Genomic DNA, 12,609 nt, shown 5'->3' with positions numbered 1-12,609 from the left:
ACACTACAATATGAAATACAAAACACTAAATAGTCACAACACTATCACATTCAGCTTTCCCACTTCAATTAATATTTATCCCAGTTTCACACGACACTGCCCCACTTCGTAATTCTACTTTCCTACTATGAACTCTGGAGATATATGCACGTCTTCCTGTGCAATGCAAGCCAAGTGGCGTTGCTGGATAGACGGCCGACTCACCTTGCTTCTCTCTCAGAGTTTGAATCTAGCGTCACACGGAATCATATCACGCAAAGTAATATTAAGAACGTATTCATCACACACGCGAGTCCTCAACTGATACCATGGACGAGTACTTCTTTTTATCCTTTGTCTCATACACAGATTGAGACTCACACAGTACTCACCACGTGGAAGTACTCGTCTCTAATTTCAAGTCCTGCACACGCCATTCCTTAAATATTTCAACTTATGGTACACACGCTATTTCTTAAATATTTCAACTTATTGTACACACGCTAGTAATTCAGCTTAACTTAAGCACACGGAAGTATTTCAACTTATTGCTACACGTGGTTTCATTGTGACCGTTGGTCACTTCCGAAGATTACTACAATCCCATTAATATTACCTGCCTGGCACTTAATTCTCCCCACAAAAGTTCCTGAAATAGAGAAATTATTATTTCAAACTACTCTTAAATATTCCGCATGCATACCATGTCTCCACTCTTTCGTCATTACGGAGCACAACTACAACAGGTCTTAACAGCACAAGGTCCAGCGGCAGAGTGCCGAAAAATGGCCGTTCTTCAGGTCATCTCGCTCCTGTGTCGAGGTGGGGGAAGACCATGCTACCGTATTGGTCAGCCACATTTCAGGCGCTCAAAGCTCCGGTAAGTTTCATCTCTTTGGTGCCACCAAAGGTGGCCAAAGGATCGTCTCAAAGATGTTCATATATTCACATTCATTATCTGCGGTTAGCAGACGACCATATATTCATTCATTTCACAGATCTCACCAAACTGGATGCAGGGATTTATTTTGTGGGAGTGCACATGTGATCAATTAAATAAATAAATTGTCATTCTTTCCCACACTGGTATCCGGCTTCGCTGTATTAATTGAAATTGAGTTATTTTACAAAAAAAATGTGTTGTTCTGACAAAAATAATGAAGTATGTTGTACCTATTTTCAATGTCAGGCGGTACTGTACCCTTTCAAGCCCTGCAGGATTCCTTCCAGAACTACTTAAGACATTAGTCGAGAGCATGCCACGACGTGTTGCGACACTTCGCGTGCTCGCGTGGGTCCTACACGATATTAGGCTCTTCAGTTTATTTCAGTACTTCGATTGGCACTAATCATTAAAGTATTATTACCATCCCGTTTCCTTAGCGTATTTTCGGTCAAACGCGCAAGACCTCAGTGAAAAACACTTCCAGACTATTTTCGTCAAGAGGGGAGTAAAACTGAAAAGCCAAAATCTGGTGGCGATGGAGACGTTATGAGTTCCTGGCGATATTTATAGCTGTGGGCTTTCTGCGTGACGTCATGGTAACTAAAGGCCGAAGCTGCAGTCTGGGCATTCACTCCTTATCTCTGTCGAAAGAACTGCTGGAAGCGACTGTAAATGAAGAGACCACCAAATCGCGACCACTTCAGTAAGAGGTTCGTGACAAGATGTCAGGAAACTTCGGCAGAATTCGCTGAGAAAAGAGGAAAACGACTCACTCAGAAATAGAAGCACTCATGAGGAAGAACGTAGCGTTGACAACAAGTGAACAACGAACTCTAGGAATTCTGCAGAAAAGTATGTGCGAAGGACACAGGAGTCTGCTAGCTGGTCTCCGGTGGCTTCCACGTGTAAGAAATCGTGCAGTGCGACTAAAATTTCAGGGAATTCTAAACAATGATCGGATGCACTGGAAACCATACCTACCACTTCTAATCACAGTACACGGATTAGAAGCTGTTTTCATTCAACCTTTAAGTCAGCGTTCATTTATTAACGTTTACGTTCACTGAAAAAAGATTAAAAAATGGATATTACTAAAACATTTCCAACAACATTTATGTGCAAGTTATAAGCTAGTAGAAACTTATCGTGTTACTTCAGGGAAGTAACAGGTCGTTCTTGTGTTGAGAGCCTTCTGTAGTTAGCTTGTAGAAATAAGGAAGACCAGCAGCCGTATTTTTTTATATAATATACTAATTAAGCGACCAATTTCGACACTACATTAGTGTCATTTTCAGACCCCTTTACACCAAAAACCCAAGACATAGAACATATTACAAGTAACGCACAAATGATGTTGAGACTGTAAAAAAAGATACCATAAAAAAGCTAGTGTATGAACTGATATCTATAGCCATGTTGCTGTTGTGGTCTTCAGTCCTGAGTCTGGTTTGATGCAGCTCTCCATGCTAATCTATCCTGTGCAAGCACCTACATCTCCCAGTACCTACTGCAGCCTACATCCTTCTGAATCTGCTTAGTGTATTCATCTCTTGGTCTCCCTCTACGATTTTTACCCTCCACGCTGCCCTCCAATGCTAAATTTGTGATCCCTTGATGCCTCAGGACATGTCCTACCAACCGATCCCTTCTTCTAGTCAAGTTGTGCCACAGACTTCTCTTCTCCCCAATTCTATTCAATACCTCCTCATTAGTTACGTGATCTACCTACCTAATCTTCAACATTCTTGTGTAGCACCACATTTCGAAAGCTTCTATTCTCTTCTTGTCCAAACTATTTATTGTCCATGTTTCACTTCCATACATCGCTACACTCCATACAAATACTTTCAGAAATATCTTCCTGACGCTTAAATCTATACTCGATGTTAACAAATTTCTCTTCTTCCTTGCCATTGCCAGTCTACATTTTATATCCTCTCTACTTCGACCATCATCAGTTATTTTGCTCCCCAAATAGCAAAACTCATTTACTACTTTAAGTGTCTCATTTCCTAATCTAATTCCCTCAGCATCACCCGACTTAATTCGACTACATTCCATTATCCTCGTTTTGCTTTTGTTGATGTTCATCTTATATCCTCCTTTCAAGACACTGCCCATTCCTTTCAACTGCTCTTCCAAGTCCTTTGCTGTCTCTGACAGAATTACAATGTCATCGGCGAACCTCAAAGTTTTTATTTCTTCTCCCTGGATTTGAATACCTACTCCAAATTTTTCTTTTGTTTCCTTTACGGCTTGCCCAATATACAGATTGAATACTATCGGGGAGAGGTTACAACCCTGTCTCACTCCCTTCCCAACCACTGCTTCCCTTCCATGTCCCTCGATTCTTATAACTGCCATCTGGTTTCTGTACAAATTGTAAATAGCCTTTCGCTCCCTGTATTTTACCCCTGCCACCTTTAGAATTTGAAAGGGAGTGTTCCAGTCAACATTGTCAAAAGCTTTCTTTAAGTCTAGAAATGCTAGAAACGTAGGTTTGCCTTTCCTTAATCTATCTTCTAAGATAACTCGTAGGGTCAGTATTGCCTCACGTGTTCCAACATTTCTACGGAATTCAAACTGATCTTCCCCGAGGTCGGCTTCTACCAGTTTTTCCATTCGGCTGTATAGAATTCGCGTTAGTATTTTTCAGCTGTGACTTATTAAACTGATAGTTCGGTAATTTTCACATCTGTCAACACCTGCTATCTTTGGGATTGGAATTATTATATTCTTTTTGAAGTCTGAGGGTATTTCGCCTGTCTCGTACATCTTGCTCACCAGATGGTAGAGTTTTGTCAGGACTGGCTCTCCCAAGGCCGTCAGTAGTTCTAATGGAATGTTGTCTACTCCAGTGGCCTTGTTTCGTTTCAGGTCTTTCAGCGCTCTGTCAAATTCTTCACGCGGTATCGTATCTCCCATTTCATCTTTATCTACATCCTCTTCCATTTCCATAATATTGTCCTCAAGTACATCGCCCTTGTGTAGACCCTCTATATACTCCTTCCACCTTTCTGCTTTCCCCTCTTTGCTTAGAACTGGGTTTCCATCTGAGCTCTTGATATACCTCCGGAATATTTTACCCAAGAGGACGCCATCATCATTTAACCATACAGTAAAGCTGCATGCCTATAGATATGTACACACTACATATTCGAATAAAAGCTGTTGTTTCGATGCTGATAGGTATTGTCAATACAAAATAGATACAACAAAATGAGAGAGGTGAAATATCATATCAGACTCATGAACAAATGTAAGATAGGTAATAATTTCTGTTACAAAGTATAAAGAAAAAGTCCACAAAACGTTTTTTTTAATTTTAGGGGCTGATAATGGAATACCGCAACTACGATATCGAAGCAAAACGTTAGCCATAGGAGTATTATTTATTATTTTTAATGTGAGTTATATGGAAAAAGAAAATGTTTGGAGTCTAGTTATTGAATGGAGAGACAGTGTCTGACAAAGAGAAATGTGAACTATAGAACCATAGAGGACAAAAATGAGTGATGTCCTCTGTGGTTCAAAGCTGGAGACACAAGGGGAACAACATTGTTACCATGACTGTAAACTGTGGCGTGGTTTATTACAGAATGTATAAAACGAAATAAACGGTATATACTGTGTTATGTACCCATACTGTAAAGGATATTAACACATTGGATACTATCATAAAGCCGTCAGACTGAAAATTACCAATATTTTGCCACAATGGGTGTCTCTCTTGTTATTTCATTCTATTTTGTTTTAACAGTATAAGCATTAAAATACACTCCTGGAAATTGAAATAAGAACACCGTGAATTCATTGTCCCAGGAAGGGGAAACTTTATTGACACATTCCTGGGGTCAGATACATCACATGATCACACTGACAGAACCACAGGCACATAGACACAGGCAACAGAGCATGCACAATGTCGGCACTAGTACAGTGTATATCCACCTTTCGCAGCAATGCAGGCTGCTATTCTCCCATGGAGACGATCTTAGAGATGCTGGATGTAGTCCTGTGGAACGGCTTGCCATGCCATTTCCACCTGGCGCCTCAGTTGGACCAGCGTTCGTGCTGGACGTGCAGACCGCGTGAGACGACGCTTCATCCAGTCCCAAACATGCTCAATGGGGGACAGATCCGGAGATCTTGCTGGCCAGGGTAGTTGACTTACACCTTCTAGAGCACGTTGGGTGGCACGGGATACATGCGGACGTGCATTGTCCTGTTGGAACAGCAAGTTCCCTTGCCGGTCTAGGAATGGTAGAACGATGGGTTCGATGACGGTTTGGATGTACCGTGCACTATTCAGTGTCCCCTCGACGATCACCAGTGGTGTACGGCCAGTGTAGGAGATCGCTCCCCACACCATGATGCCGGGTGTTGGCCCTGTGTGCCTCGGTCGTATGCAGTCCTGATTGTGGCGCTCACCTGCACGGCGCCAAACACGCATACGACCATCATTGGCACCAAGGCAGAAGCGACTCTCATCGCTGAAGACGACACGTCTCCATTCGTCCCTCCATTCACGCCTGTCGCGACACCACTGGAGGCGGGCTGCACGATGTTGGGGCGTGAGCGGAAGACGGCCTAACGGTGTGCGGGACCGTAGCCCAACTTCATGGAGACGGTTGCGAATGGTCCTCGCCGATACCCCAGGAGCAACAGTGTCCCTAATTTGTGGGAAGTGGCGGTGCGGTCCCCTACGGCACTGCGTAGGATCCTACGGTCTTGGCGTGCATCCGTGCGCCGCTGCGGTCCGGTCCCAGGTCGACGGGCACGTGCACCTTCCGCCGACCACTGGCGACAACATCGATGTACTGTGGAGACCTCAGGCCCCACGTGTTGAGCAATTCGGCGGTACGTCCACCCGGCCTCCCGCATGCCCACTATACGCCCTCGCTCAAAGTCCGTCAACTGCACATACGGTTCACGTCCACGCTGTCGCGGCATGCTACCAGTGTTAAAGACTGCGATGGAGCTCCGTATGCCACGGCAAACTGGCTGACACTGACGGCGGCGGTGCACAAATGCTGCGCAGCTAGCGCCATTCGACGGCCAACACCGCGGTTCCTGGTGTGTCCGCTGTGCCGTGCGTGTGATCATTGCTTGTACAGCCCTCTCGCAGTGTCCGGAGCAAGTATGGTGGGTCTGACACACCGGTGTCAATGTGTTCTTTTTTCCATTTCCAGGAGTGTAGTAGCTTGTGTCGACATTGATCGCACAGCTTATTAATATATTTTATAAAAAGGACGGCTGCTGGTATTCGTTATTTCTACACTACTGGCCATTAAAACTGCTACACCACGAAGATGATGTGCTACAGACGCGAAATTTAACCGACAGGAAGAACATGCTGTGACATACAAATGATTAGCTTTTCAGAGCATTCACACAAGGTTGGCGCCGGTGGCGACACCTACAACGTGCTGACGAGGAAAGTTTCCAACCGATTTCTCATACACAAACAGCAGTTGACCGGCGTTGCCTGGTGAAACGTTGCTGTGATGCCTCGTCTAAGGAGGAGAAATGCGTACCATCACGTTTCCGACTTTGATAAAGGTCGGATTGTAGCCTATTGCGATTGCAGTTAATCGTATCGCGACATTGCTGCTCGCGTTGGTCGAAATCCAATGACTGTTAGCAGAATATGGAATCGGTGGGTTCAGCAGGATAATACGGAACGACGTGCTGGATCCCAACGGACTCGTATCATTAGCAGTCGAGATGACAGGCATCTTATCCGCATGGCTGTAACGGATCGTGCAGCCACGTCTCGATCCCTGAGTCAACAGATGGGGACGTTTGCAAAACAACAACCACTGCACGAACAATTCGACGACATTTGCAGCAGCATGGACTATCAGCTCGGAGACCATGGCCGCGGTTACCGTTGACGCTGCATCACAGACAGGAGCGCCTGCGTTGGTGTACTCAACGACGAACCTGAGTGTACGAATGGCAAAACATCATTTTTTCGGATGAATCCAGGTTCTGTTTACAGCATCATGATGGTCACATCCGTGTTTGCCGACATCGTGGTGAACGCACATTGAAAGCGTGTATTCGTCATCGCCATACTGGCGTATCACCGGGCGTGATGGTATGGGGTGCCACTGGTTACATGTCTCGGTCGCCTCTTGTTCGCATTGACGGCACTTTGAACAGTGGACGCTATATTTCAGATGTGTTACGACCCGTGGCGCTACCCTTCATTCGATCCCTGCGAAACCCTACATTTCAGCAGGATAATGCGCGACCGCATGTTGGAGGTTCTGTACGGGCCTTCTGGGTACAGAAAATGTTCGACTGCTGCCCTGGCCAGCACGTTCTCCAGATCTCTCACCAATTGAAAACGTCTGGTCAATGGTGGCCGAGCAGCTGACTCGTCACAATACGCCAGTCACTACTGTTGATGAACTGTGGTATCGTGGTATCGTGTTGAAGCTGCATGGGCAGCTGTACCTGTACACGCCATCCAAGCTCTGTTTGACTCAATGCCCAGGCATATCAAGGCCGTTGTTACGGCCAGAGGTGGTTGTTCTGGGTACTGATTTCTCTGGATCTATGCACCCAAATAGCGTGAAAATGTAATCACATGTCAGTTCTAGTATAATATATTTGTCCAATGAATACCCGTTTATTATCTGCATTTCTTCTTGGTGTAGCAATTTTAATGGCCAGTAGTGTATAAGTTTATTACCAGCCGCAGTCCAGCGTCGACTTCAATAATGGATGATCTAAAACATTAGTTTCTTCTCTGTGGAGACGTCTCTCCAGCTTTTCCAGTATTGAATGAAACATCTCTATAGACATTCGTAGGTTGTTGAAAATATATCAGTGTACTTTCAAGCATCACGGGGGACAGATACGTTAAAAACTAATATTTATAGACACATTGAATTCATATCCACGTGTGTCCGCAGCTCATGGTCTTGTGGCTAGCGTTGCTACCTCTGGATCACGGGGTCCCGGGTTCGATTCCCGGCCGGTTTGGGGATTTTCTCCGCCCGGGCACTGGGTGTCTGTGTTGTTCTCATTATTCCATCATCATTCATAAAAGTGGCTACAAGGGACTGCGTAGAGATTGGGAATGTGTACGGGCGCTGATGACTGCGAAGTTGAGTACCCCGCAAACAAAACATCATGTCCACCTGGGAGGCAATATACCAGGGTCGTAAATTTTATCTATGGCACTTTATAGTAAATACACTCCTTGCTGGCTCCTATCTTTCACTCCCAAACGTCCCAGGGAAGTGCCTGCATCTAACTGCCAAGTGTGTTGATGTGGATGGCTTCACGTCACCGGCCAACCTGCTCTGCTTACCTTTCAGCTCCAGTGTGAACACGACCTTATGATTCCGATGCATAAGTTAAGTCACCTTTAGTTTCCATCTTGATTCATTTAGAAGACATAGTCTTGTGAAATCTATTAAATGTAAACGATATGGATGGAAAAAATAAGGAAACTTCTTGTTACTTTAAAAGAAATAGCTATAATGTTAACAAATGTACTCCTTCCAGGAAAAATGTGTGCGGTAGCCAACAGGACCATGGTTATACCCAGGCGTCCCCCTCATCCTCTGAAGCAAACCAGTGGCCACAAATGTCTTCCTTCAGGGCTCCAGCAATATGGCGAGAGATTGGGACTTATGGAGGATGTGTTATGTCCTTCCAGCGAAACCTCTACAGAGCACCTGAGACAACCTTGGCAACATTTCCCACCATGTTTTTGGAGCCCTGAAGAAAGGCATTCATGGCTATCGATTTGCTTCCGATGTAGAGGTGCACTCCTGGGTACTATTACGGTTTTATAGACAGCCGCAGGCATTTTCCCATGAAGGCACTGAGTGGGACAAATAAATGAAACAGGTATGATGATCAGTTTTGAAATAATAAACGGTGTACTTACCTATCTTCCATATCTCTGGTTTTCATTTGACTGCCCCTTACAGATCTACGTGATTACTCCGCAATCCACACTTACATATGTGGTGTCTCTTCTTTCAGGTATGTCACAAAAAAAGACATCATTTTGGTACTGCAGCCACTACGAACACAAAGGAATTAAAGACATTAACCGCCAGCGGCCTTTCAGTTATACCTAAATAAAGTGGGAGCTTGAATGAATGTTAATTTCGCACCTTAAATGAGATTTTATATGTCATAACAAGGAGATGGATATGTCACCTGACATATTTCGGTGATAGTGAGTAGATTTGCCTATCAAAATGTATGGTAAGTAATACAAAAAGGTATGACACTCGATTTGTTGATGTTAACACACTGAACCCAAATCCTGCATGTCAGTGAGCAAAATGTGAAAAAATCTGCTAGAAGAAACGACAGACTCTAGTTGTGCAGCCACGGCCCGAATACAACGAAAGGCTTCTAACAGGGGCTGGTAACCCACGGTGATGGAGACAACAAACGCACCAGGCGATACATCAAAGGGAGCAGGTAACAGCCCAGCGCTGCCTGCGACAGAGAAATTCTTTAGAAAAATGCGTTAGGGAATTTCCAGATGGATACAAACAGGCCGGAGACACAGTTACAAGAATATCGCATTTACTGATCACATGAAAGGCCTGTGATGCTCTTGTGATGTACGCGTGTAACTTGTAGGCATCGGGAGTGGGCACAAAATGTCCGACTAGCTGAAATAAACTCAGAAGGAGTAGAAGTGGCGAGAGTACGGAGCACTATAAAGATACGCCCTTTGCGATTGGCGGGGGTAGTTTCCGCGAGATGAAAGGAGTGCTCCTACTGGTCCAGAAAGACCGTGATGCGAAGCACAAAAGGATACAGGTGGAGGGGACTGTCTGTTTTTGTTATGAAAGATAGAATACCGAAAACTTTGAGGACTCTCCTCTGAACCAGTGTCAAGTGTAGAACAGCGCGCATCGCGCTCTGTATGACGCCAAAAGAGGGATTTTGTGTGAACACTGCATTCACTTTGGCTGATATTCTGGTAGAAATTAGCTGAAGAGTCGTTGAGCTCCGACAGCAGAGAAACGATACAGCCACGTAATTAATTGTTCAAATTGTTCAAATGGCTCTGAGCACTATGGAACTCAACTGCTGAGGTCATTAGTCCCCTAGAACTTAGAACTAGTTAAACCTAACTAACCTAAGGACATCACAAACATCCATGCCCGAGGCAGGATTCGAACCTGCGACCGTAGCGGTCTTGCGGTTCCAGACTGCAGCGCCTTTAACCGCACGGCCACTTCGGCCGGCCAAGTTAATTGTTCTTGCGAGAACTGGGACGGCGTTGGAGTATACATGCTGCTCCATCTATTCACGTGTATATCGCCATATTTTCCAGACTAGGCATGAGTGCATGTTTTCTTGCCTAACGAAAAACATATGGCAGTTTCAGCTGATAACATCAGTAAAGATTTTGATTAACTTTGTATGGGATTTTCAGAAGTCAAGAGCAGATATGCTGCCGACAACACATCGGAGCTAAAGGTAAATGCCGCTAGTAGAAGTCTAACATTATTGGATCACCAGATTGTGTCCACTGTGAACATGAGCAACTTTGAGTAATCTTTTGCATGTCTTGTCATAAAAACTAATCGTCCTCCGTAGGCTTGATTGTCATACTAAATAGTACCGAAATTGGAACCAGAATTGGATGATTTGACGTAATATTGGCCAACTCAGACAGTGCTTCACTGTCTAGATGTAAGAAAAATCTTGTAGAGTACCTTCTATTTAAATTTGATATTGTTGTGTTCGGTGTTATTTCTGCTAATCAGGGCGTAATACGTTATCTTGACAATTTTCCTGAATTATCATGTCACTATGCATGTAAACCAGTGTGCTTCATTGACAACAACACAGAAATTAATCAAATTTTGTGCAGCTGAACATCGACGTGCTCTGAGTTAGAATAAGGGTCCACTCCTAACCCCAGGAATTTATTCTAGTGACGCTAACGCACTCACAGGGTGTTCTTGCTGTTGTCTGACGAATGTGAAAAAGAGTGGAGTGTCAAAAGCTGCAGAGATTACTCTAGCATGCCTGCCACCAGGCACAAATTTTCACCTTGTATCACACATTACTTTTGTAGTGCCCCTGCAGAATTTGGGTCTGACGGGAGGCATCCTAGTCTAGTTCATGCAGTTGTGGTATCCACTGTGTCCGGATGGAATAATCGTCAGCTTATACCACTGATTTAGCGCTTCCTGCAGGATTTGGTCTGACAGCAGGCGTCCTAGGGTATTCTCTGCAGGTAAGCTGAGCACTTTGTCCAGATAGTGTAGTGGCCTGCGCATCTGCCTAGTAAGCAGGAGATCTGCGTTCGAATCCCTGCCTGGCATAAATTTTCAGCTTATCCCATAACTAGTGAACATTGCCAGCTAATGTCTTTAATTCCGTTGTGTCTTCATACTTAACAATTTGGCAGAAGGTTCACAGTACCAGACTGCCGCGCGGGGAGGGTCATTTCTCCCTATGTACGTGGGAGTCAACAAAGTATATTGGCATTGTGATGAGTACGCTGGTGATTTAAATATCGTGAAACGGCCTCGTCGCAACGAAAAACGTCTTTGAAAATTCCTGGCAGATTAAAACTGTGTGCCGGACCGAGGCTCGAACTCGGGACCTTTGCCTTTCGCGGGCAAGTGCTCTACCAACTGAGCTACCCAAGCACGACTCACGCCCCGTCCTCACAGCTTTACTTCCGCCAGTACCTCGCCTCCTACCTTCCAAACTTAACAGAAGCTCACCTGCGAAACTTGCAGAACTAGCACTCCTGAAAGAAAGGATATTGTGGAGACATGGCTTAGCCACAGCGTGGGAGATGTTTCCAGAATGAGATTTTCACTCTGCAGCGGAGTGTGCGCAGATATGAAACTTCCTGGCAGATTAAAACTGTGTGCCGGACCGAGACTCGAACTCGGGACCTTTGCCTTTCCTTTTTTTTTTTTTAATTTTATTCCTAACCACTTTTTTTTTCGGTGTAACAGTAACAAACATAAACTGCTTCTAGCATTTTTTTTTAAATATATAAGACGATAACTTAATAAAATAAAATTTTCTGGGAAACGTAAATAAGTGGACTTCTTTTTTTTTACATAATAGTGAAAAAAATAAAATAAAATATCCTTCTTCTGTCAGTACAAAACAATAACGTTCTACGTTCCTCTTTTAGGCGCGTACCTCACTAATCCCGTCATACCTCGCGTTGGTGTCGGGTACGTCTTCACGTGTGTTTGTGGATCCTCTCCACTGTCCTGGCCCTTTCGTGTTCTGATACTTATAGACAATAATTACATTCTCCTACCCGGGACACCCCAACTGGGTGGCGGATCAAGCAAGGCACTCCCTAAAAAATTTGCGTAATATGTTCGATATCTCGGATGTCTCATAAGCTGTGAGTGATGTTCCTGTAGTAAGGCCCAAAAGTCAAGCACATTCTTACTGCCGTCTCGGAAAAGATAACGCACAGTCAAACCTCGAATCCAAGTCACTGCGTTTGTCTTCGTTCGGGGATAATATGTCCTATCTGGGAGAAGTAGTGTGCGTGGTTCTATTGTTTGCGGCCCCACCCGAAGGAGGAAGGCGATCATTTTTTTGACCAATCACCATACGTCCGCCGAAGGACCGCATATCAGGCGATGCTCCTCAGTGTCTATAACATTGCACTGCGGACACAGTGGCTCGTCCGCCATATG

The sequence above is a fragment of the Schistocerca americana genome, chromosome 1 (genome assembly GCF_021461395.2).
Source record: "Schistocerca americana isolate TAMUIC-IGC-003095 chromosome 1, iqSchAmer2.1, whole genome shotgun sequence".
Lineage (NCBI taxonomy): Eukaryota > Metazoa > Arthropoda > Insecta > Orthoptera > Acrididae > Schistocerca > Schistocerca americana.
Note: the sequence above shows the minus strand (reverse complement) of the source record.